General features: G+C 37.8%; 1 pseudogene; it reads left to right on the top strand.

The window, feature by feature from the left end:
* LOC148584139 (uncharacterized) overlaps window positions 1-26494 on the top strand; it is a 43613-nt pseudogene extending 17119 nt beyond the window's left edge.
* Window positions 26495-27707: the final 1213 nt, after the last annotated feature.

Here is a 27707-nt window from a genome sequence, read left to right as displayed (position 1 = left end):
TAATTTTCATTCATGATGTCCATTACAATGGGTGCATGCTATTTATAAAGCATGGCTGAAAATATGACTACTTGTTTGCTATGGAAAGAAAATTAAATTGGTTCCAACATTGAAAAGTAAATAAAGTAAAAAATGACTAACTAATAAAAGCCTAAAATTAAGGTTGATTTGGTTTGAAATTAGCAGCTCATCCATGCCAAAAATAGACTGAAATTGGCAATTAAATCACGCCTAAGGAAGATCTTGAAATAGGTAAGTCAATCAACCAATTAATTGGCATGTAATTTGGTAAGTCAATCATCCAATTAATTGGTATGTAATTGGAAAGTCAATCAGCCATAATCAATCATTAATCCATGCCATTGCTAAGGAAATTATGCGCAATCAGCTCCATCAATAGCTTGGATCAAATTTATTACGCCTTCATCTCCCTTTGGGCCAAGCTTGGAATGCCCCATTTTAGAATCAGCTCAAATCTCTTGAATCAGCCCATTAAGTGCTTCTTTGATCTTCTTGGATCTTGCTCTAGTAATAGGACCAACTGGAACACGCAATGGATCCTTTAATGGTGCTTGTTGATTCTCATCAGAAGAATATGAAATTTCCATAGTCACTCAGACAAGAAAATTGGGGGGTAACTGTTGGGTCATTGATCGGCCACATAAAGCCCAACAGGCCTCTAGGCATAGTCCAATGTACAAGCCCACTAAGACCAGGCCTAGGCCGAGACTTAATTAGCCTAGTCCGATGCATGGTCAGCCCACCAAGGGCATAACAATCTTTTACTGAGGGTACAATGGTCATTCGACTACTTTAGAAAACCCACATTCAACAATGAATGTGGGATTTATCCAACGCCCGAACCCAGCACCAATGTTTGCCAGAACGTGGCACAACTATCAGTGCCAAATCAAGACACTTGTACCAGCCGAGGATTACTCAGGCACCCACATCCAACACAACCGTGGCCAAGCCACCCACTAACACACTCCACGATCCCATGATCATGGAGTAACCCACAACCCACGATCCACTTCACCAACATGGCACACGTCCTCAAGAACATGGGGCTGATTATTCTGGGGAGACAACTGCTACCTGATGCCTATAAAAGTGAAGCTCCAATTCATTATTTGGTTCTCTCTCAAGCTCTCATTGTGCTTATACACTCTCAAAACAGATCACGGACTTAGGCATTGGAGCTATCCCCTGCCGGAACACCTCCGGTAGCTGTTATCCTATTGTTTGTTATTTTTATAACTCAATGACTCCTTGGATATCATGCCATTGCTCGGATCGTGCCACATCACTCATCGGAAAAACTGTCATCAACAATTAAGATAATGGCTTTCATGATAATGTGTGTTAGGGTGATCACACTATAATTAAAAGATCACTCGGAGCCATCATGCTGAGAATATGTAATATTTATGCTCTAAAAGCATCTAAGACGTTGATAAGGTGTATTAAAAAAATTCTAAAAAATAAGAGCTTTAAAGAAGGTATGGGTATGGACTTTGTTCCCTTTAGGGAGATTAATTAATGTCTTCTGCTTGAATATAGTGGTACAAATTCACCTATAATATGTTGTACGCAGAAAAAGTAATAATAAAGAATGCGGTCAAATAATAACGTGACAACACATGTACACATATGACTAGTTATAATTTAACACCGATCTGTGGAGGCTTGCATATGAGAGTTGGCATGAAAAAATTATTAGTAATGAGATAATTATGCTTAACTAAGTTTATCACTTTAGATTGTAGCATTGATGGCTCCGAGCCACCGACCTAATTAGGCTTTTTAACCCATCCAGTGGCTACACCTAAGGAAAGCAATAGATGAGTAGCACCAGATCATTCTTATATAGGAGAGAAAGAAAGCCATAATCATGCCAATGAGATCTTGGAATTACCGCATTAAATACGCCCTCACTCCTAATGGATTGGAACATGATCCATTTGAACTGTAGAGCATCCAGTTAGTTGTATTTGAGAGGTATTTTTGTCTTTTTATTTTTTAAGGAAACAAAAATACTCTTCCACTATAACTAACTAGATATTCTCCCGTTCAAATGAACTAGAGAAGATCCTAATTCAGTATAGGATTGGTGACACATTAATTGCCTCCCTCACCTCTCTCCTCAAAATTCTTCTATTTCCTCCATTTAGTGCATTTTGAAGGGTAGTGTTGTCCAAAATTTTTAATGATGATAGTGCATTAAATACAATACCCTTCAAAATACACTAAATGGAGGAAATTGAGGGATTTTGAAATAGAGAGGATCCTTTTCCCCTCAGTAAAGTATGCCAAGCATTTAATGCTAATTGATCCTCGGTATGGATAAAAGGTGCAAGGACAGAAGATGATCTTCTCCCTTTTAAATGGATTGGAGAATATTCAGTTAGTTATATTTGTGGGGTATTATTGTTTTTTTACTTTTTAATGAAACAAAAATACTCCCAATATAACTAACTGGATATTCTTCAGTTCATTTGAATTGGAGAGGATCATAATTCTACAAGGACACCCCTTGGACCAGATTTGGTAAGCAACCTTCAAATCATCACAAGCAACCCACTAACAAGACTAACATGTAGCAAATCAGGATGGCATGAGAGCTAGTCCACTTGTGAAAATAAGCATAAGTATAGAAGGAAGGTAAACTCCCATAATTATGATGATTAATTTTTGTACAAACATGAATTTCTCTTTTCCCAATAATTTTATTGAATTAAGCATTAGAGGTATTTCTCGCTAAATTACCCAAACAAGCCTCTAAGCCTTGTATCTTAGAGTCTCTGTAGGAGAATGACAACCCATTGGAATACCCGAAGGATAGAGGAAAGCTCGAAGAAGCAGCTATCAATAGACTCTGGCTCTATCAAGTAGGAGATGATCACACCATAACATTATTGGTCACCCCTACGCCTTATAAACTCCATGGAATGTGACAACTTTGATGGAGGTTACAAATAAGTTATGTATAGCGGTAGATGATCTTTTTTATTTTAGGAATTTTTCTGCGCCCCTTTCTCTCTCTTTGTTTCCCTTTTGGATTTCCACCCTAATATAGAGGACAAATCCTTCCATACAAAATTGATCACTTTGTTTGGACATAGACTCCACTCTATCTAGCCTATCATGACAAAAAAAAAAAAAATCTATACCTCCATGCCCAATCATTAACCTCCACACTCCACAGTCATAAATAATCAAGTACTCCATGGCATTGAAGACCCACCGACCATCGGTTTCCTTTCTTCCTGGCCATGGCCAAGAACCCGAGGCCTCCTTCCTCCATTACCATGGATGTTGACTGGCCATGGAGGTGCATGTGTTTTTTTTTTTTCTTAACCCTATGACACGTCAAGTAGAGTAGAGCCAATATGAGTAGATTTTTGTCAGTAATTTAGAAAGAAACTTAGAGAAATTCTATTTCATATCATGTAGTATCTCTCTCATTTATTATTATTATTTTTTTTCTTTTTGTTTAAATTAATCATTGAATATGTAGGATTCACTATTTCATATTTTGTAGAATATCTCTCTTTTTTTTTTTCTTTTTTTTTTCTTTTTCAAATTTGGCCCTATAAATTCAATGGTTATTTGTTTTTTTTTTTTAAAAAAAATAAAAATAAAAATAAATTGAGATAATTGAGAAATGTATTGCAAAATATGAAATAGTGAAATTATTTGTTAATGCTTTTACTTTTATCTTTTTTTTTTTCTCTTTTTTTTTTTTTTTTTGCTAAAATCCAGAAAGAAAATCCGAAGAGAGTTATCAAACCAACCCAATATTCATCAAAAAATGGAGGTTTTGATTTACAAATTTCTAAAGCACGGGTGTTAATTTTATTTAATTAAAAATTTGAATCTTAATGTTAAAAACATGAAGACACAAGAGGGTAAATTATTGTTGCCCTGAATTTTGATATAATCAACGTGCTTTATATATATACTTTTAATAAACATGCTAATTAACTAAAAAAAACAATTAGCAAAATAAAAAGTAAATATGGTGAGATTTACAAGGAAACATGGCCTGTCTTTCTTGGGATCTCGTAGGAGTTAAAACCTTCCTCAGTAGTACCTACTAATAGTGACCAATCATCATCCTCCGGACAGCATGCACCTTTCTTTTTACATGCGACAGCATAGCTTGCAGCTTCACTCGTTGAAATTAGGGCACCGGTCGCTACATCCTTCGAGGTCGGTCCATACACCCGCCCTCCACTTTGATTAATAATTGTACTTTTATATATATATATCACAATCGCCAATCTCTTACTACGTCCAGCTCATCTTTATTTAACAAATAGCCTATGTACTCTAATAAATATTCATTGTCCACATAGAACAAGATCATTTTCAGTTTATTGATTGGTAGGTTATTTAAGTAGTTATATTTTAGGGTATTTTTATTTTTTCACTTTTTGAGCAGACAAAAATATCCTTTACAATATAACTAACTGGATATTTTCCGAGGATTATAATTTCCTTTAACATGTGAGTATCTTTAACATTCTTAATAGTCATTTATTATCATTCTACTAAATTACAAATTTAAACATGACTTTTTGAGGAACTCATCATATTAGAAGAAAATTGGCATTTATCCGAGTGAGTTGAAAGAAATTTCCTCCAAACTGATTTGAAGGAAATTTGTGTCCTTTAGTGTTAACTCCAATTTCTTTAATCCAAATGATGTTATAGAGATTTCTTTTTTGAGACATGTAATTACACAAGTATCTTTCAACTATTTCTTTTCTCAAATTCAATGTATTAATCATTGCATTTGTGAGTTTATGTAAATCACACACAAATTCAATAATAAATTCACTATATGCAGGTGGTTAAAAGAATGATTTTTTTTTTTTTTTTTTTTTTGGTGTGTGTCCTCTCGTATGTTTTCAAAGCCAACACTAGCAAGCATTAATTCAAGGGAACTAAAAGGAAGATGGCCCATCTTCGAATCATGCGTCAAATCAAAAGAGATGGAAACAAAAGATTGTTCAATATTCAGTCATTCTTCTTCATTTTCATCTTTTGAAAATTCAATGACAAATTTAAAGAATACTAAATAATATTCTCTTTAATCTAAACAACCAACAAATCCTGTAACCACACCACCACACCATTATCTTTTCCACTCAAGCACAAAAAGAGCCACTTTCTCATAATTGTAGGCCATATTCACAACGACAGCCTCAATAACCTTGGTCCTTTCTTTCTTTTTCTAGTGGGATTGTGTGCTTTCTTCAATATTCCTAGATAGCAACCTTGTAAGATCCACCTTACTAGTTTAATATATCCTTAAGCACTTCACTTTAGTAGTTTAATATATCCACCTTGTTCTTTTATTTGTTTATATACATTAAAGTTTAATTGTATATAATGAGTTAGAATCCTTTTCCTTGCCACTCCTTCCATGGTGTAGCCTGTTTTTATCTGTTTCTAACAAAGGTTTCAACAGACTGGCAACCCTTTCAACATTTTAGTTTGATTTATTTGGAGATTAATTTGTTCTATGTATTTGATCCAAGTCATGAGGTCAATATTTGATCAAAGATAACCTTTATGCAATATTTTTGTTTAACATGATCACAATATATGTAATGACAACAACAATAACAATACATAAGAGTAATAGGAGTGGTTCTCTATCATATTTGAAAAAAATTAGAAGTTCGATATACTAAATTGAAATATTTTAAATTTTGGGAAGAGATTACAAAAGTGATGAAAGTTCAGGGAGATTAAGTGAAGTTTCCCCTAAAAATTATGTTCACTTTGGATGATAAAATGATGGAATAGTATTACTCGCTTCTAGGTACTAACTAAATCAGACTATCCTCCCTCAGGGGAAAAAAAAAAAAAAAAAAAATCATACCATCTTCAACAAAGAGTAAAAATTTAGGGTAGTTAGAATAAATTGATTAAATTATAGTAAAAAAACACTCACTAATTAATTCATTTCATGCTTGAAGATAATTCTAGAATCAATGAAAATCAATGGTTAGGAAAACACCAACTTCGATATAATTACTTTGGTTTGAGGAAAATTAATCTAAACATACACCTTGGTTGAAGAAAGAAAAATTCTAGCCCCAAGGAAATTTAACACTTGTAACAAAATTATTTTCAGAAAAAGGAGCTCCCCTTAACACGCTTTTCTTTTTTTAATCCAACAGCACTAATGCCAAGTGAAATTTTTTTCTTTTTGTTTTTCATTATTATTATTTTTTTTATTGATGCCAAGTTAAATTCTCAATCAACTAGTTAAACATTTTCGAATGACAATAATTAAGTTTTTCTAAGGCATTGAACCTCCGGGTGGAGGCCTACAATGCCTGATCTCTATAAACAAAGTATGGGCTTGGAGACATAGCCCAAGCTATGTTGGTAGGAAGAAAAAAGGTCCGCTAGCTATTGCAGCCCATCCAAAGGACTTGGGAGACTGGCTTCATGTGCGGGCTCGCTCGTGTCATTATTAGCCTACTTCTACCTGGGCCTAAGCTTTGTTGATTGTTCTGATCCTAAACCATGTCATGGTAAATACTCGGTGAGCAGCAAAATCCTTTTTTAGGTGTCTCACACAAAGGTGAGATGTGGATGAGTGAGCTCTAGGACTTGGAGCCACATATCTTTATAGCCTTAATTCCATTTTAATTAGCCCATCATAATAAAATGGAATTAAAATGGCCTTTAAATGTTGGGGATTATGCTCTAAATTCAAATAATTTTTATATCTATGATTGACATTCAAATTTGTAATGAATACAAGTTGTTCTTCATAGATCAAATTATTTTGAGCATATGTCAAATGATCTCTTTACATACTTTTTATGATTATGTATATTGTGCAAGTGAAAGGTTTTTAGATTACATTGAATATGGTCTATAGTGAGAGTAATGGGGTTATCACATAAGGTCATAGTTCATAAACCTTGTAGTCTTAAATCTTTAGTTGTTTGCAGACGGTAATGGAATTGGACATTCTATTTGCGAAGATGGTTACATAACAATCTTAATGATTTATTTTGATTAATTGAAGTTGGAGGATTCAGGTTGGTGTATAAGTGTTATTCATTGAACGAATTATGGGAGTTGTTTTTTTTTTTTTTTTTTTTTTTTTCAAAAAATATTGTCAATAGGAATGACGGTAACTCCCAAGACTGATATTGTTTCTAAATCTTGAGAAAATTGTGAATTCAGATGTGAAGTAGAGATCAAAAGCATGATATTGTCCAAGACGTAGATGCCAAAAGTATGCTTCATTAGTTGAAGGAATCTTTCTTTTAATGATAAAGTATTATGAGTTGGTTATAAAATAAAATAGTTAACACAATATAAATCAAGAGTCATCAACATCTATATAGACAGTCTAATGAACTCTTGTGTTAGGTTTAAGTTTGGCCTTATAAAAATGAAAAGAATCTTGTATTTAGTTTGGTGTTTAAAACCATGGAAAAAGAAGTTAGGTTGTTTGTGTCTGTAAGCTTCCCTGTTTTCCCATCAGGAAGCACATCATGACTGGCTCATGATGGCACCTATAGAAGTGCTCTTTGGTTTCCCGTCATGAAGCACGTCATGACGGGCTCGTAACGAGACTGAAGCTGAACTCACCGTTTTCTCGTTAACTGCATCGTCAAGACAGACTTGTAACAGGACTGAAGCTGAAGGTACTGATTTCTTGTCAGCTACATTGACATGACGGACTTGTAGCGGGACTAAAGCTGAAGTTACTGATTTCTCGTCAACTGCATCGTCATCTGCATCATCAGGACAGGCTCGTAACGGGACTGAAGTTAGACTCCCTGTTTTGTCGTCAGATGGATTGTTAGGATGGGACACGTGACGCAAGTCAAGAAGAAGCTCCCTGGTATCTCATTAGATGCTCTGTCAAGACGGACTGGTGACGAGGATGAGATCTTTTGTTCTTCCCGTCACGATGGCACTCTTTTCCCATTAAGACGTGGAAATTTCCAAATCTCAAATTTGTGAAGTTTTGTTCATCACATCTTAATGAGAAATGTGTCCCATTAAAACCTGAAGAGTAAAATATTTTCTCTACATAAGGTTTTTCTTGTCACTGTTCTCAACCAGACTTTTTTGGAGATTTTTCTTTGAGCAGTCTCAAAAGTTTTTCTCTAAGCTGTGTGTCTCTAGAGTTTGTTTTACAAGAGAGGACGTGGTGAAAGCTTCAGGTTGTCCTTCTCTTGGTTGGTTGATCTTCTTTCCACAACACACAACGGTTCCTATTGTTGCAAGGACAAAGAGTCTACTGAAGGGTTAGTAAGGAGATGCGCTCCATGAAGATGGTCAGTTAGGAAACAAGCAAGGAGCTTGTTGTTCTTATAGAGTCTAGAGATTCTCAAGGGTTGTGAGTATTTTCTACTGTCTGTAATCTGAATCTTCATATAGTGAATTCTCGGGTTTGGCTGCCCCGGAGTGGTTTTTCCCTCTGATTGGTTCAAAGGGTTTTCCACTTCGTCAATAAGTTTTGGTGTTGTGATTGTGATGTTTTATATTTCTGCTGTGCATGTCTAAATTACTTGTTTGTATAATCTGAACCGGTTATTAGGTGATTAGAGGTAGAATACGATCCTCGTATTCTTTTAATTGGTATCAGAGTGGGTTCGCTTGTGTTTGACTTACGTCTTGAAAGTGTTTGTAATCTCTTTTCCCTTGTTTTGATCATGTCTTTGAATATTCCGTTTCTAGATGAGATTGCTTGTTTAAAAGATTTTGATATGTCCTCTGTTTCATGTGTTAGTATTGGAGAATCTCATGACTCTTTTGACTGTAATAGTCTTAACCATGATTGTGTTGACCCTGCTTTCTCTATGGATGTTTTGTTAGATTCTCAAAATATGCTGTCCAAGAAGCTTTGTACTATCAATTTTGATAATAACTGTATTATGGATGAATTGGTCAGAGTTTCAGAAATAGATATGCTATTTTTGGATAATGAGATGAAAAGAAAAAAAATCCATGATGTTGAGCAAGCTGGTAAACATCTTTGTAAAATGGGTTCTTCTATAAATATTGTTCAATCTTCTTCTCGTAGATAGCATATGAACTCTTCTCCAGACATATTGGTTAATAACAATGTTGATTGTTCTTCTCATAAGCCTTTTCTTGTTAAGACTTCTATCTCAAGTGAAAGAACAATGAAGATTGTGTTCTACACCCAAATCAAAAGCATAAGCGATTTATATAACCAAAACAAACGCATAAGCAGTTTATGTAAGGAAAATAAAAAGCTATTTTGTTGACAAGGTGGAAAACCATTTGAGCATCTCAAGGGAAACACCACTTCAGGACAACCAAGCTCAGGAAATCACTATATGAAAATTCACAGTTACAGACTAGATGATACTCACTCCCTAGAGGACCTCTAGACTTAGTAAAAACAACAAGCTTCCTAGCTTGTCTCCATTGTGACCACCTTCATGCAGCACATCTCCTTACTGACCCTTCGGTAGACTTCTTTGCAGTTGAGTGATGTGTGTTGTAAATCAAAAACAAAAATCCCAAGTGGTGGAAAGCTTTAAGCTTTTTAGGAATTCCACTTGGTACACAAAATAGTGAAGGGTATCACTTCCATGAGCGATAGTAGCAGCTCTTTCTTCACCGAAATCTTCCAAGCTAAGAGGAGCATAAATGGAAATGGAGAGGTTCAAAGAGTTCTGTAGAAAATGAGACAGGTATTTATAGATCTGAAATTTTACTTATTTTCGTCTTAATGGGGATTTTCTTCCATTCTGACAGGAAGGCCAAAATCTATATTTTGAGCCATTCCCGTCATATCGGGAGTTAATCGTTGTTAGGACGTAAAGAGTAAAAAGTAGATCTAAATACCCGTCACAAGCCCATCATAACACATCTTTTAATGAGAAAATAGTAGCTTCAGCTTTGGTCCCGTCACATGTCTCATTCTGACGAGGAAATAGTAACCTCTCGTTACATGTCCCATCTTGACAAGCTTCCTAAGGAGGAACCAGTAGCTTCCCATTACATGTCCCGTTCTGACAAAGTTCCTAATGAGAAACCAGTAGTCTCCTGTTACATGTCCCTTTCTAATGCGACATCTAATGAGGAAATAGAAACTTCCCATTACATGTCCCTTCCTTATGATAAGTGCTAAAATATTCATATTTTCAGCCCTTAACTTGCATGTTTTAATCCTTTGGTTTTGGTTAATTAGGTCATTTCAATTCCTTTTTATGTTTTTCATACCATTGTAGGCTTTTGGAAGAAAATGAAGTAAATCTAGATGATTTGGGCTCAAAGAGAGAAGGTGGGAAAAATGGGAGCTCTTTGACACTGCGATCGATCACAGGGTACCTGCAATCGAGCGTAGTACCCGAGAAGATCAAGTACAAATCAGGCCAGGAGCGATCGAGCGCATGACAGAAGAAGGATCGATCGCAGACCTGCATTTGAGCGCACATGGGTTGCGATCGATCGCACCCGTGTGCATGAGACACATCAAGTGGCGGCTAGATTGTCATTCCTTCCATATTAGGGTTTTCCAACTCCCAATTGTAATAGGTTCTAAAACCCTGCGAAATCCTTAGGTTTACTACTTTGTCAAGGACTTCTAAAGCCTATAAATAGGCACTTAAACCTCTAGAATAGATTTACTTGGTAAGGAGAAGAATAGGAGCTCTTGAAGTTCAAGTCTCGGGTTTATTCTTTTCCTTTCTTTTCTTTTCTTTATGAAGATGTTTAAATCAATTTTATGTGTAGCTAATTTGATTGTTAGGGCTTGATTGAAGCCCTAGTTATGTTTAGTTAATATTTCAATATTGGCGCCCTTGTAATGATCTTGTTGTGCTATTGAACTTGATTAATACCTGCTTGCATGAATTCCTCATATGTGTGTGCCTGATCAACATATGCATGTGGTATGGACTAGCTAGTTAAATCAATTTGGATGCCCGAGTCCTGAGTTTAATAGAAGTAACAAAAGAATCCACACCGTGATTCTTGGGTTAATCAACATGGAGAACCGGGAGTATATGTCATGCCCTAGGCCTCATGTGTTTGTTGATTTCCATAGAATATATGCTTTCCAAAGGAACAACTTAGTATACATCATGCTAAATCCCTTAGAAAGGAAAAGAGTTAGAGTATACACCATGCCTAACTCATTGCTTAGGGAAATCTATAGCCTAAGGAGTATACACCATGCACTTAGGTTGACAAACATTAGATATGCATAACATGATCAAAGCATTGGCATATTGTTATATTAGTTAAATATAATTAGTGGTGGATATCAAAGCCCTACCTTTTATTATCATCACTTAGACAATCAATCTTTGTTTTACTTAAGGAATTTATTTTTAAACAAAAATTCAGCAATCCTCATGGAAATGATCCTGTACTTGCACCATATACTACTATGTTGACCTTGTGCACTTGCAGGTAAAACGTACAATTATTTACTTATTAATTTAGGTAGATATTTGCACAATAAGTTTTTGGCGCCTTTGCCGGGGATTGCGGTGAATTTTGTTTAGAATTATTTTCCTTTAGTTGTGTTATTTTAATTTTCAATTTGGTTTCTCTCAAAAATATTTTCTTTTGATTCCTAAATATTTCTGTTTTTTTTTTTTTTTTGCTTTAAGTTGCAGATTAGCATTCTGTGATTGTGATCAATCGTCAGCCAAGTGCGATCGAGACATTGCGATCGAACGCACCAAGTTATGATCGATCGCAGTTCCAGGGAGCACCTAGACCAGCAGCACTGAAGCTACTCGACGTAAGAAGTAATTTAGTTGATGCAAGGTCGTCGATCTCAAGCCTCAACCATTATTCCCCTCGATCTTGAAATTGAGCGGACAATTCGACAACAACCTCGAAACAAAGAAGAAGAGGAAGAAATTAATATGGAAGATTTACAAGAGAATCCCATTGGATCAAGACCATTAGAGGCAAATCCACCAAGGGTGAGGAGACCAATGAAGTATGTTCTAGCAAACCTCCATCAACCCTCATGCATAGCATATCAACCGGAGGTGGATGGCAGCTATTATATCTCTCCTCAAATCCTTAATGCATTGACTCACTTTAGAGGCACAGCTACTGAGGTTCCTAACTTGCAACCTAAAGAATTCTTTGATTTATGCAAGTTGCAGCATGTCCAAGGCCTAACTCCAGAGAGACTCAGGTTAGTCCTCTTCCCTTTCTCCTTGAAAGATAATGCTGAACTGTAGTACAATTCCTTGCCTGCAGATTCTATCCATACTTGGGACGAATTGACCACCATGTTTCTGAAGAAGTTTTTCCCAGCTCAAAAGACAAAACAACTTAAAAGAGAACATCAAATTTTCCAACAACGAGATGGAGATTTGTTCTTTGAGGCTTGGGATCACTTCAATTCATTGCTTCTAAAGTGCACACATCACAACATCCCTCAAGATGATCAGGTACAAATTTTTTATGAAGGTTTAGATGATACTAACAAAGGGATGGTTGATACAACTTGTGGAGGTACGCTGATGGAGAAGAGTAGTGAGGAAGCCATAGGGATCTTTCAGAGGCTGAGTGAACACACTCAACAATTCCCATCCAGAAAGGGGCAAGATATAAGGAGCGAAGGCAAGAATGAAGAAAATAGTGGAATGCAAAATCAGATGGCTGCTGTAGAAAAGAAGTTGGACATGATTGTCAAGGCCATGACTGCTCAGAAAATCTCACATCTGCAACAGGACACACCAATCCGGTTATGTGCTATTTGTGCTCATATAGATCACACCACTGAGACATGTCCTTTATCTCCATTTGCAGAGCAAGAAGAGATGAATTATTTGGGACAAAACAATCATCCCCACAAGAACAATCCATACTCCAACACCTACAAGCCAGGGTGGCAAAACCACCCTGATTTCTTAGGGAATAATAGTCGAAATATTCTGAACCCTCAAGGACAGAAAAGCAACCCTCAACAAGCAGTCCAACTAGCTTAAAAGCCAGATAAGGATGATTGGAAGGATCTTGTATGACAACTGGTGACTTCACAATAGCAATTTGTGATTACACAACAGCAATTCACGCCTGATAAAAAACAATTCAATACAAAGACTGATCAAGCCATTCAAAGACTGGAAGTGCAAATGGGTCAGCTGGCAAAGGAGTTGAGTGAGAGGAAGCAGGGAGAATTTCCAACTCAAACAATACCTAATTCAGAGGATCAACATCAGCTGAAAGCGGCCACAGTTCTCAGAAATGGCAAAGTCATAGGAATTGAAGAGCCACCTCAAGCATCTCCAGATAAAGCATCAACTTCCAAGGTAAATAAAATGGAGAAGGTGAATGCACCCCCCTTTCCTCAAAGGTTAGTCAAACCAAAGAAAGAAAAGCAACTCATGGATATCTTTGAGACCTTGCGGAAAGTAGAAATCAACATTCCTTTACTAGATGCAATTAAACAAATTCCTTCATATGCTAAATTTTTAAAGGATTGTTGCACTAACAAAAGGAAGTTTCAGGAATATGAGACAGTGGCCTTAACAAAAGAGGTAAGTGCAGTCTTGTTAAGAAAATTACCACCAAAGCTAACAGATCTAGGTAGTTTTACCATTCCTTGCAGGATAAGAGACCATTCTTTTGAAAAGGCACTACTGGATCTAGGAGCAAGGGTGAATTTGATGCCTTACATTGTATATGAAAAGCTGGGATTGGGGGAGCTTCAACCAACCTCTATCACCTTGCAATTGGCAAACAGAAGCACCAAACGACCAAGAGGTATAATTGATGATGTTTTGGTAAAGGTAGGCACATTTATTCTACCTACTGATTTCATTGTATTAGATGTGGAAGAATCTCCTATGCCATCACCTTTACCTATTATCTTAGGAAGACCCTTTATGAGAACTGCTGATACTACAATAGGTGTGAAAAAGGGTATTGTGAGCATGAAGGTAAATGGTGAGACAATAGAGTTCAAAATATTTGATGCATTGAAATTACCTCAAGAAGATTTAGAATGTTTTGATATTTGTATGATCCAAGATGTTAGTGAGACAGTTTTGCAGGATCAACATAAAGATCTAATGGAGGCCACCCTCACGCATAGTTTCACAAGGCAGGACATTGAGCCAAAACCTGAAGATGTTACTAATGACATCATTGAAATAGTGCATCATCTTGAGGCCTCTCCAAAATACTCAAGTAAGTATATTCCTGCCTTTGAGATTCTTGAGCCTACTAATACCTCTCTTGTTCCTTCTATTGTCTAGGCACCCAAGCTGGACTTGAAGCAATTGCTAGACCACCTAATATATGCCTACTTAGGAGAAAACAAGACACTACCAGTCATAATTGCAGCAAATCTGAGCCGTGACGAAGAAGAAAAGCTGTTGAGAGTGCTTAAAGAGCATAAAACTGCTTTGGGGTGGACCATTGCTGACATCAAAGGCATAAGTCCAGCCAAATGCATGCATCAAATCTTTCTTGTAGATGAAGCCAAGCCAACTAGGGATGCACAAAGAAGGCTCAACCCACACATGAAGGAGGTAGTCAAGTCAGAGGTATTAAAACTACTAGATGTGGACATCATCTATCCCATCTCAGACAATAAATGGGTCAGTCCAGTTCAAGTAGTGCCAAAAAAAAGTGGGATCACAGTGGTGAAGAATGAAGATGATGAGCTAATACCCACAAGAGTAACCACTGGGTGGAGGGTATGCATCGATTACAGAAGACTGAACAGGGTAACCAGGAAAGACCATATTCCGTTACCCTTCATTGACCAAATGCTAGAAAGGTTAGCTGGCCATAACCACTACTGTTTCTTGGATGAGTACAGTGGCTATAATTAGATTGCAATAGCACCAGAGGATCAGGAGAAGACCACCTTCACATGTCCTTTTGGCACATTCGCCTACAAAAGGATGCCATTTGGCTTATACAATGCCCTAGCCACATTCCAAAGATGCATGACCAGCATTTTTTCAGACATGGTGGAGAAAACCATTGAGGTATTTATGGATGACTTTAGTGTCTTTGGGTCTAGTTTTGATGAATGCCTCAACCGTTTAAAGAGTGTCCTCAAGAGGTGTGAAGAATGCAACCTAGTGCTCAATTAGGAAAAATGCCACTTCATGGTTCAACAAGGCATCGTATTGGGTCACTCTATTTCGAGCAAGGGCATTGAGGTATATAAGGCTAAGATTGACATCATCTCCAAACTTCCTCTGCCTCTGACAGTGAAAGGGGTGAGGAGTTTTCTTGGACATGCCAGGTTCTGTAGAAGATTCATCAAGGATTTCTCCAAGATCTCCAGACCCCTCTATGCATTGCTAGGGAAGGAGGCCAAGTTTGAATGGACTAAAGAATGTATGACTGCCTTCAACAAACTGAAAAAGCTGCTCACATCGGCACCAATAATGAGGGCACCTGATTGGAGTCTACCATCTGAGCGTATGTGTGATGCCAGTGACTTTACCTTGGGAGCTGTCTTGGGTCAAAGAATCAATAAGGTACCTCATGCCATATATTATGCTCATAGGACATTGAATGATGCTCAGCTAAATTATTCTACCACTGAGAAAGAATTATTAGCTGTCATATTTGCTTTGGAGAGGTTTAGATCATACATAATTGGCTCTAAGGTCATTGTATTCACTGATCATGCTGCTTTGAGATATTTGTTTGCTAAGAAGGATGCAAAGCCAAGACTGATCAGATGGGTATTATTACTATAAGAGTTTGATCTTGAGATCAGAGATAAGAAGGGCAGTGAGAATGTGGGTGCCGATCACCTATCCAGACTACTTCATGAGGAAGAAGGAGATGAGCTTCCATTGAATGAAAAGTTTCCAGATGAGCAGTTATTTGCAGTTGAGGTCCAACTTCCATGGTATGCAGACATTGTGAATTATATAACTTCCAAGGTTTTTTCCCCAGGAATGTCTAGTTAAGAAAGGAAGAGGTTGATGTCTATATCTAGACAATACCATTGGTATGACCCCTATCTGTTCAAATTTTGCCCTAATCAAATCATTAGAAGGTGTGTCTCAGAAGAAGAGCATTGAAGCATTCTGCAGCATTGTCATTAGTTTGCTGTGGAGGACACTTTGGGGCTAAGAGAACAGCACTTATGGTACTACAATTTGGTTTCTATTGGCCTAATGTATTTAAGGATACCTTTTTGTTTTGCAACTCCTATGATAAATGCCAGAGGACAGGTAACATCTCATCCAGAAATCAGATGCTGCTGCAAAATATTCAGGAGGTGGAGCTCTTCGATGTATGGGGTATTGATTTCATGGGTCCATTTCCTAATTCATATGGTTATTTGTATATCCTTGTGGGTGTGGATTATGTGTCCAAATGGGTCGAGGCTGTCCCCTCAGAGACTAATGATCACAAAGTGGTTATGAAGTTTTTGCAGGACAACATCTTCACTAGATTTGGGATACCAAGAGCAATAATTAGTGATGGAGGCAGCCACTTCAATAATTATGCCTTCGCTTCTTTGATAAAGAAGTATGGCATCACTCATAAGGCTGGAACTCCATACCATCCCCAAACCAGTGGCCAAGTGGAGATCAGCAACAAAGAAATCAAAGGTATCCTTGAAAGGATAGTAAACCCCAATAGGAAGGATTGGTCCCTATGCTTGAATGATGCACTATGGGCTTATAGGACTGCTTACAAGACACCTATTGGTATGTCTCCATATCGATTAGTCTTTGGGAAAGCATGTCATCTACCAGTGGAGTTGGAACACAAAGCATATTGGGCCATCAAGTAGTTTAAGTTTGAATGAAACAAGCTAGCAACAAGAGGAAGCTACAACTTAATGAATTCAGAGGAATTGTGGCGAGATGCTTATGAGAACGCCAAGTTCTACAAGGAAAGGACCAAAGCATATCATGACAAACAACTAGTCAGGAAGGAGTTTCATGTAGGACAAAAGGTGTTGATTTATAATTCATGATTGAAACTTTTCCCTGGTAAGCTTAAGTCAAGATGGTGTGGACCTTGTATTATTACTAAAATTTTCCCTCATGGAGCATTGGAGGGTTGCAATGCAGAAAGCAATCGCATATTCCAGGTTAATGGACACAGAGTAAAGCCATATCTCGAAGTGAAATTGCTACCAAGAGATGAAGATCTGGCACTCCAATCTACCCCCTATGCACCACCACATTTTGGAGCATCTACTTCTGGATAGCACTGAAAGGGAACCACCGTCTGGCTGAAGACGTAAAACTTAGCGCTCATGGGAGGCACCCCATCGTTTATCCTTTTCTTTTGTTTAGTGTGCTTTCAGTTCAATTTTTATTTAGTTTTAGTTTTGTTCCTTTTTACTTGTTTGTGTGTTTTCTTATTTTGCAGGGACAAATGTGCTTCACTTCAAGTTTGGGGGTGTGCTATGAGCCATGCTTTCCAAGATCATATCGACCATCTCCCGAGTACATTCTTTCCTTTACTTAGACATTGGGGACAATGTGTCGTTTAAGTTTAGGAGTATGGGCACACATGATTGTTCACACACTTTGTCCCAATTTCAAGTTATTTGTTTTGTATGTTTGTTTCTTTATGTTTAATAATAAAAAATAAATAAATAAAAAAAAATTTACACATGTTCATGTTTGCTCTAAAACTTTAAGTTGATCTAAAAGAATTGTGGCTTGAATTCATCAATGAGCTTAAAATTTTGAACACATGATCTGATGAGTGAATCTGTTAGTTTGATTACTTGTTGAGGATAGTTAAAAAATCACATGATTGATCTGATCACACAAAGCACATTAGCACATAATGTGTGAGGTATGACATGAAGTCTGATATGTGTGTTTTTGCATCTTCAATGAAATTAGATGATTTATTAGATGACACTTTGGCATATTTGAAAAAAGAAAAAAAAAAAAAATGAGAAAGTACGTAATAAATGATCATTGATGGCTTTTCACTGAGTAACTGGACCTCTTGCCTCAAAGCATTGAGTGTTCACGTTAAAAGGTGAAAAATGTTGATTTGATCAATGTCATGGTTAGTTGGTTTTGTAGCCTTTTTGACTCGAGTTAGTAGGTCCTTAGGGGTGTCTCTACACCTAATGCCCTAAAACCACCTGGTTCAGGAGTCATTGACTTAACACTCGCTACAAGGGTCAACTAGAAAGCTTAAGGGAACCAACATTGCACAACCTGACCAAAAACAAAAAGAGAAAAAAAAATGCCATTATGTCATTCTAATAGGGATTTCAATGAATTCTGAGATATAGAGACATTACACATTGGAAAGATTTGGAAGCCTCATAATTTTGTGCTAATTCACTTTATACTATTGTCAAACTTGTGATGTTTTAGCATGTCCTTTCAAAGTAATTAAATTTTCAAATTCCAATTCGTTGTGAACATAGAGTTCATCTTTTTAAGTTTGCTAATAAATGAGAATCATGATTTTGAGTGATACTTTAATTTTTGAGGTAACATGAACTGTGCATGATGTTTGTGGGTAACATTTCTGGAAAACCCTAATGAGACTTCACTCATCCTCTAGGGAACTCCTAGAGGCTTAAAAGGCTTATTGCATATGCTAAATGCAATCGTACGTCCCACAAAAGATGGATTTATCTTTTTGCTCTCTATTTTTTATTTTTGTTTCTAGTTTTGTATTGCTAAGGGACTAGCAATATGTAAGTTTGGGGGTGTAATAAGTTCTAAAATATTCATATTTTCCACCCTTAACTTGCATGTTTTAATCCTCTGGTTTTGGTTAATTAGGTCATTTTAGTTCCTTTTTGTGTTTTTCATCCCTTTGTAGGCTTTTGGAAGAAAATGAAGTAAATCTAGATGATTTGGGCTCAAACAGAGAAGATGGGAAAAATGGGAGCTCTCTAACACTGCGATCGATCACAGGTACCTGCGATCGAGCACAGTACCCGAGAAGATCAAGCACAAATCAGGCCAGGAGCGATCAAGCGCATGACAGAAGAAGGATAGATCGCAGACCTGCGATCAAGCGCACACGGGTTGCGATCGATCGCACCCGTGCGCATGAGACACATCAAGTGGTGGCCAAATTGTCATTCGTTCCATATTAGGGTTTTCCAACTCCCAATTGTAATAGGTTCCGAAACCCTGCGAAATGCCTAGGTTTCCTACTTTGTCAAGGATTTATAAAGCCTATAAATAGACCCTTAAGCCTCTAAAATAGATATACCTGGTAAGGAGAAGAATAGGAGCTCTTGAAGTTCAAGTCTCGAGTTTATTCTTTTCCTTTCTTTTCTTTTCTTTATGAAGATGTTTAACATCAATTTTATGTGTAGCTAATTTAATTAGTAGGGCTTGATTGAAGCCTTAGTTATGTTTAGCTAATATTTCAATATTGGCCCCCTTGTAATGATCTTGTTGTGTTATTTAACTTGATTAACACCTACTTGCATGAATTCTTCATATGTGTGTGCTTGATAAACATATGCATGTGGTATGGACTAGTTAGTTAAATCAATTTGGATGCCCGAGTCTTGAGTTTAATAGAAGTAACAAAAGAATCCACATCGCGATTCTTGGGTTAATCAACATGGGGAACCGGGAGTATATGCCATGCCCTAGGCCTCATGTGTTTGTCTATTTCCATAGAATATATGCTTCCCTAAGGAACAACTTAGTATACATCATGCTAAATCCCTTAGAAAAGAAAAGAGTTAGAGTATACGCCATGCCTAACTCGTTGCTTAGGAAAATCTATAGCCTAAGGAGTATATGCCATGCCCTTAGGTTGACAAACATTAGATATGCATAACATGATCAAAGCATTGGCATATTGTTATATTAGTTAAATATAATTTGTGGTGGATATCAAAGCCCTACCTTTTATTGTCATCACTTAGACAATCAATCTTTGTTTGACTTAAGGAATTTATTTTTAAACAAAAATTCAGCAATCCTCATGGGAATGATCCTGTACTTGCACCATATACTACTATGTTGACCTTGTGCACTTGCCGGTAAAACGTACAATTATTTACCTATTAATTTAGGTAGATATTTGCACAACACTTGACGGGAAACCAAAGAGCACTCCTTCAGTCTCGTCACAAGCTCGTTCTGACGCCCCTTTCAACGTGGAAGGCAAATAACTTTAACTGTAACGACCAAGAAAAAACGCTAGGCACATCTGTGCTATTACCGCAAAAGAAATAGTCCATTTGGAGCTTCCCTAGAATTTATTGTAAAGCCCAGTTTCACCCAGTAACTAGGCAATGTGGGACTTAGCACCCATGACTATCTTTATAAACCACCCACTCTATGTGGGCTTCTTCACGTCTTCGCAATATGGGACACGAGTGTTACAAATTCCCCCTCTTAAATTCCTAACATCCTTGTCAGGGTCACGTCATGCAATGCTCCAGTATGACATGACCTAACGTTACTAGGTAGCTCTAATACCATTTGTAATGACCTCGGAAAAGTGCTAGCCACATCTACGCTGTTACCCCAAAAGGACTAGTCAATTTGGAGCTTCCCCATAATTCATTATAAAGCCCAATTTCACATAGTAAATAGACAATATGGGACTTAGCACCCATGACTATCTTTATAAACCACCCACTCTAACATGGGTGTGTCCAGCAAGAGTCCATTAACAATTTTCCAAGCTTCAGTCCAAATAAGTCCACAAGCTCAGCAAAATGCCAAGGCCCAAATTCAAGAAATCCTGATGCAGTCTAGAGAGTTCTTGTGAGTTTAAAAACATCATAGCCATCCATTACTTCATCATTTCAAACACATGCCTAGGTCTAACTTGAAGTTCAGAATCTTATCTTTCGAACTAAAAAGGTTTCAGATCATTTTGAGTCGCGTGCCGAAAGTTATGACCGCTTGAAGTGGAGTGGTCAGCCTTCTTGGGAATATGCATTAAGGTGGCTGTTTGTCCCCTTGTCTGCTACCCCACGAATTAATGATTGTTTTCTGCCATTATTACTTGTTTAACTTCATTAGATGCTTATCCTATGCTTAGAAGGTTGTTCTAAGCTTATATAATACTTGTGTGTGCAAGTGTAGCTCAGAGTAGAGTATTGTGTTAAAAAACCAGCCTTTGGCTTTTTAGAGGAGAGTTCTCCTTGTATCTTTGTATCTCTTTGGTGTGAGCCTTAGAGTGTTGAGTGTTCTAGTTTCGTATCCCTTGTTATAATCCTTTGGGTGGTGATATTCTATATTCCTTTGGTATTTATCTCTTGGGTGGTGAACTTCTATCTGTCATTTGAATTTGAATTTGTGTACTTGTTTTCCATCTCCATTTCTGTCCGGTATCAAATTGGTATCAGAGCTAAGGTTGCTCAAGTCTTGAATTCAGTGGCTGCTCATGGTCATCGTGCCCAGGCTAACCAACCCCTAGCAGCTCTAGAAAGAGACCTGCGAGATATCAAAATGGACAGCTTTAGGAGACCAGTCCAGCAGCTCCAAGAACGTTTACAACATTTTGAAGCCTCTCATCATGACTTGGAGGATGAAGTTTCCAGCGACGATGGAGAGAGTGTTAATCCTTTCCACTAGGCTCGTTGTCACTCCTCGAGTGATAGCACCCCACCTCATCCTCAAAACTCAAGAATTCATAGTGTCCAATGCCATTATGATGTCAAGGTGGACATTCCAGAATTTGAAGGAAGAATGCAATCCGATGAACTCATTGATTGGCTTAACACCATTGAGTGAATCTTTGATTACAAAGATGTTCCAGAACACCACAAGGTGAAGCTTGTTGTTGTGCAAAATATTACCTAAATTAATAGATAATAATTGTACGTTTTACCTACAAGTGCACAAGGTCAACATAGTAGTATATGATGCAAGTACAGGATCATTCCCACGAGGATTGCTGAATTTATGTTTAAAAATAGATTCCTTAAGCAAAACAAAGATTGATTGTTGAAGTGATGATAATAAAGGGTAGAGCGTTGATATCCACTACTAATTATATTTAGCTAATATAACAATATGCCAATGCTTTGATCAAGTTATGCATATCTAATGTTTGTCAACCTTAGGGCATGGCGTATACTCCTAAGGCTATAGATTTCCCTAAGCAACAAGTTAGGCATGGCGTATACTCTAACTCTTTTCATTCCTAAGGGATTTAGTATGATTTATACTAAGTTGTTCCATAGGAAGGCATATGTTCTATGGAAATCGACAAACACATGAGGCCTAGGGATACTTCCGGTTCCCCATGTTGATTAACCCAAGAACCCAGTGTGAATTTCTTTTGTTACTTATGTTAAACCCAGGACTCGGCCATCCAAATTGATTTAACTAACTAGTCCGTATCACATGCATATGTTGATCAGGCACACACATATGAGGAATTCATGCAAGCAGGTATTAATCAAGTTATATAGAACAACAAGATCATCACAAAGGCGCCAATATTGAAATATTAACAAAACATAACTAGGGCTTCAATCAAGCCCTACTAATTAAATTAGCTACACATAAAGTTGATGTTAAACATCTTCATAAAAGAAAAGAAAAGAAAGGGAAAGAATAAACCTGGGACTTGAACTTGAAGAGCTCCTATTCTTCTCCTTACAAAGTCTATCTATTCTAGAGGCTTAAGGGTCTATTTATAGGCTTTAGAAGTCCTAGACAAAGTAGTAAACCTAGGGATTTCGTAGGGTTTTGAGACCTATTACAATTTGGAGTTGGAAAACCCTAATATGGAAAGAATGTCAATCCAGCCGCCACTTGATAAGTCTCCTGCGCACGGGTGTGCTCGATCGCTGCCCGTGTGCGCTCGATTGCAAGTCTGAGATCGATCCTTCTTCTAGCATGAGCTCGATCACTCCTGGCCTGCTTGATGCTGTGTCCTCTTGGGTATTGCGCTCGATCGCAAATGCCCTGCGATTGATCGAAGTACCAAAGAGCTTCAATTGTCTCCATCTTCTCTTTTGAGCTCAAATCACCTAGTTTTACTTCATTTTCTTCCAAAAGCCTGTAAAAGTATGAAAAACACAAAAAGGAATTAAAATGGCCTAATTAATTAAAACCAAAGGATTAAAACATGCAAGTTAGGGGCTGAAAATATGAATATTTTAGCACTTATCACTTGTTGCCATCAAGTTGAGGAAGCATGCTTCTATTTGGTGGGAGCACCTTAAGAAACAACGGGAATGTGAAAGGAAAAGTCGCATTGTGACGTGGGCAAAGACGAAGAAGGCTCTTAAGAAGAAGTATTTGCCAGATCATTATCGGCAAGATGATTTTCTTAAGTTCAACAACTTTTGGCAGAACAAACTTTCTATGGAGGAGTACACGGCGGAATTTGATCATTCTATGATGCGTTGTGATATTGTAGAACTGGAAGAGCAAATGGTAGCCTGTTACGTTGGAGGTTTACGTTCCGAAATCGGTAATGTTGTTCAGTTACAGCCTTATTGGATTTACAATGATGTTTGTAAGCTACAACTCAAGGTGGAGAGACAATTGAAGGAAGGGCGTAGGAGTACCTATCGACCTTTCAATCAAGGAGGAATCACCAACTGGGGGAGTATTTCTATTGCCAAGACAACTCCATATCCCAAGAATGCAGCTGCCAAACCAGCCAAGAGTGAAGCCAAACAACCAGCCAAGAATGAAGCTCCAGCAAGTTCAAATCGCTCCAATACTTATAACTCAAGTAGAAAATGCTTTAAATGTCATGGTTTTGGACATATTGCTTCTGATTGTCCAAATCGCAAGATAATCTCACTTGTTGAGGAAGACTTGGAAGATGATGAGGATGAACCAGTTGATGAAGTGTCTGAGGAAGACTTGACATATGCAGATGAAGGGGAGTCTCTTGTAATTCGCAAGATCTTGAAATCCACCTACACAGAATAAGATTGGCTTTGGAACAACATTTTCCACACCAAGGGCACCTATAGTGCCAAGGTGTGTAATGTCATCATTGATGAGGGAAGTTGTGAGAATGTGGTGTCCAAAACCATGGTGGAGAGGTTCAACCTAAAAACAGAACCTCATTCCCATCCTTACAAGCTTCAATGGCTTAAAAGGGGCAATGATATCCAGGTAACAAAGAAATGATTAGTTCAATTCTCTATTGGGAAGAATTGCAAAGATGAAGTTTTGTGTGATGTTGTTCCTATGGATGCATGTCAATATTGCTTGGTAGACCATGGCAATTTGATAGAAGAACTTTTCATGATGGTTTCAAAAACACTTATTCTTTTGAAAAAGATGGGACAAAAATTACCTTAGCTCCATTAAAAATGTTGACTACATCTAAACCTTCTAAAGGGAAGGGTAATAATCTACTCTCTATATGTGAAGTTGAGAGAGCTTTAACAGAATGTGGGGTATGCTCTAGTTGTAGTTGAAAAGAAAGACCCAATTGAAATTCTTCTTATCTTACAACTAGTTCTTGAGAAATTTCCCGAGGTTATTTCGGAAGAGCTTCCACCGGGTCTTCCACCCATGAGAGGCATACAGCACCACATTGACCTTGTTCTAGGTTCCGTTCTACCTGACAAGGCAGCCTATCAAATGAATCCAAGAGAGCATGAAGAGTTGCAGAGACAAGTTGATGAATTGATCACCAAAGGCCTTGTGAGAGAAAGCATGAGTCCTTGTGCTGTTCTAGCACTTCTAGTACCAAAGAAGGATGGTTCTTGGCATATGTGCATCGACAATAGGGCTATGAACAAGATCACCATCAGGTATCACTTTCCCATTTCGCGGCTAGATGATCTCCTTGATCAGCTTCATGGAGCCACAATCTTCTCCAACTTGGATCTTCGTAGCGGATACCATCAAATTCCCATGATAGATGGTGATGAATGGAAGACAGCTTTTAAAACTAGAGATGGTTTTTATGAATGGATGGTCATGCCACTTGGACTCTCTAATGCTCCTAGTACATTTATGCGTCTCATGAATCATGTTTTTAAACCTTTTATGGGAAAATTTGTTGTTGTTTACTTTGATGATATCTTAGTTTACAGCAAATCTCCAGAACATCATTTAGAGCACCTTGAACAAGTCTTTCAAACTCTACGAGAGCAGAAGTTGTATGTCAACTTGAAGAAGTGTTGTTTCTTCACAAATAACCTAGTTTTCTTAGGATATGTTGTCTCTAAGGAAGGAATCATGATGGACCCCAGCAAAATTGAGGCAATCACTAGCTAGCCTATTCCCAAGTCCCTTCATGACATCAGAAGCTTTCATAGACTTGCATCATTCTACCGGCTCTTCATCAAAGGCTTCACCACCATTACTGCTCCCATCACAGAATGCCATAAGGGAGGAACGTTTAAATGGACGGAAGAAGCCCAAAAGAGCTTTGAATTTCTCAACCAGAAAGTAATGGAGGCACCAATCCTTATGCTTCCAGATTTCCCCAAAGTGTTTGAAGTTGATTGTGATGCTTCTAATTTGGGAATTGGTGGTGTTCTCAGCTAGGAAGGCAAGCCAATTGCCTTTTTCAGTGAAAAGCTCAATGACTCCCAAAAGAAGTATTCCACCTATGACAAAGAATTCTATGCCCTTGTTCGTGCCCTGGAGCATTGGAGTCATTATCTACTCTCCAAAGAATTTATACTTCATTTTGACCATGAAGCTTTGACGTACTCGAACAGCAAGCAGAAGCTCAACACACGGCATGCAAAATGGAGTGAGTTTTTGCAAGCTTTTTCATTCTCAATCAAGCATAAAGCAGGTAAACTCAATCAAGTAGCTGATGCTTTAAGTCGAAGACACTCTTCACTTATACCATGCAAGTGTAGGTTGTGGGTTTTGAAGTTGTCAAACAACCTTACAAAGATGATCCTGATTTTGGCTATGCTTGGAAGGAATGTTCTAATGGTCCTAACAATCATTTCTTGCTGCAAGATGGTTTTCTTTTCAAAAACAACCATTTATGCATTCCCCAATGTTAATTAAGAGAAGCCATTATCAAAGATGCCCATGGAAGAGGTCTTGCTGGTCATTTTGGTAGAGACAAAACTTTAGCTCTTGTGCAGGAGAATTTCATTTGGCCCAAGATGGTACGAGATGTTGTGCGACATGTGAAGCAATGTCGAATTTGCCACCTTGCAAAGAGTCGTAAACAGAACACCGGACTATATATCCCATTGCTTGTTCCAAATGCCACATTGGAGGATATTAGTCTTGACTATGTTATGGGTTTACCCAGAACCCAAAGGAACAAAGATTCCATTATGGTGGTGGCTGATCGATTCTCAAAGATGGCCCATTTTGTCCCTTGCAACAAAACTCTTGATGCATCTCATGTTGCGGATTTGTATTTGAGGGAGATAGTCAAGCTTCATGGCATTCCCAAAACGATTACTTCCGATCCTGATTCCAAGTTTATTGGTCATTTTTGGCTTACACTTTGGATAAATCTTGGAACTATCCTCCAATTCAGCTTTGCATACCATCCCCAAACAGATGGTCAAACTGAAGTTGTTTATCGAAGTTTGGGAAACCACTTGAGGAGTTTTGTGGGAAAGAACATCCGTTAATGGGATCTCCTCCTTGCCCAAGCTGAATTTGCCTATAATAGGTCTACTAGTCAAACCACTGGTTGTAGTCCTTTTGAAGCTGTCTATGGCCTAAACCCCATTAGTCCTCTTGATTTGGCTCTAATTCCTGTAATGAAGAAGTTGCATGAGCAGATTCGAGGTCATATTGAGAAGCAAAATGAGAAGTATCGAACACAGGCCAATAAGCATAGAAAGCCAATCATTTTGAAAGAATGGAGATTTGGTATGGATTCATCTTTGAAAAGAATGTTTTCCAGCGAAACGGCAGTCTAAGTTCCTGCCATGAGCAGATGGTCCTTTCAAAGTGCTCCAACGCATTGGAGAAAATGCTTACAAGATTGAGCTCTCTGGAGAGTATGGTGATGCCAACTTTCAATGTATGTGACTTAGCACCATATGAAGAAATCGAAGAGACCATTGAGGACAAGACCTCATCAACCAGGGGAGTATGACACAGGTGTGTCCAGCAAGAGTCCATTAACAATTTCCCAAGCTTCAATCCAAATAAGTCCACAAGCCCAACAGAATGCCAAGGCCCAAATTGAAGAAATCCTGATGTAGTCTAAAGAGTTCTAGTGAGTTCAAAAACATCATAGCCATCCATTACTTCATCATTTCGAACACATGCCTAGGTTTAACTTGAAGTTCAGAATCTTATCTTTCCAACTAAAAAGGTTTCAGATCATTTGGAGTCGCGTGCCAAAAGTTATGACCGTTTAAAGTGGAGTGGTCAGTCTTCTCTGGAATCTGCATTAAGGTGGCTATTTGTCCCCTTGTCTGCTGCCCCACGAATTAATGATTGTTTTCTGCCATTATTACTTGTTTAACTTCATTAGATGCTTATCCTATGCCTAGAGGGTTGTTCTAAGCTTATATAATACTTGTGTGTGCAACTGTAGGTCAGACTAGAGTATTATGTTAAAAAACCAGCCTTTGGCTTTTTAGAGGAGTGTTCTCCTTGTATCTCTGTATCTCTTTGGTGTGAGCCTTAGAGTGGTGAGTGTTCTAGTTCTGTATCCCTTGTTATAATCCTTTGGGTGGTAATATTCTATATCCCTTTGGTGTTATCTCTTGGGTGGTGAACTTCTGTCTGTCATTTGAGTGTGAATTTGTGTACTTGTTTTCCATTTCCATTTATGTCCAGTATCACACTCTATGTGGGCTTCTTCTCATCTTTCTAATATGGGACCGG

Source organism: Corylus avellana, chromosome 8, assembly GCF_965113065.1.
Source record: "Corylus avellana chromosome 8, dhCorAvel1.hap1.2, whole genome shotgun sequence".
Classification (NCBI taxonomy): Eukaryota; Viridiplantae; Streptophyta; class Magnoliopsida; order Fagales; family Betulaceae; genus Corylus; species Corylus avellana.
This window is presented reverse-complemented; position numbering and strand designations above follow the sequence as displayed.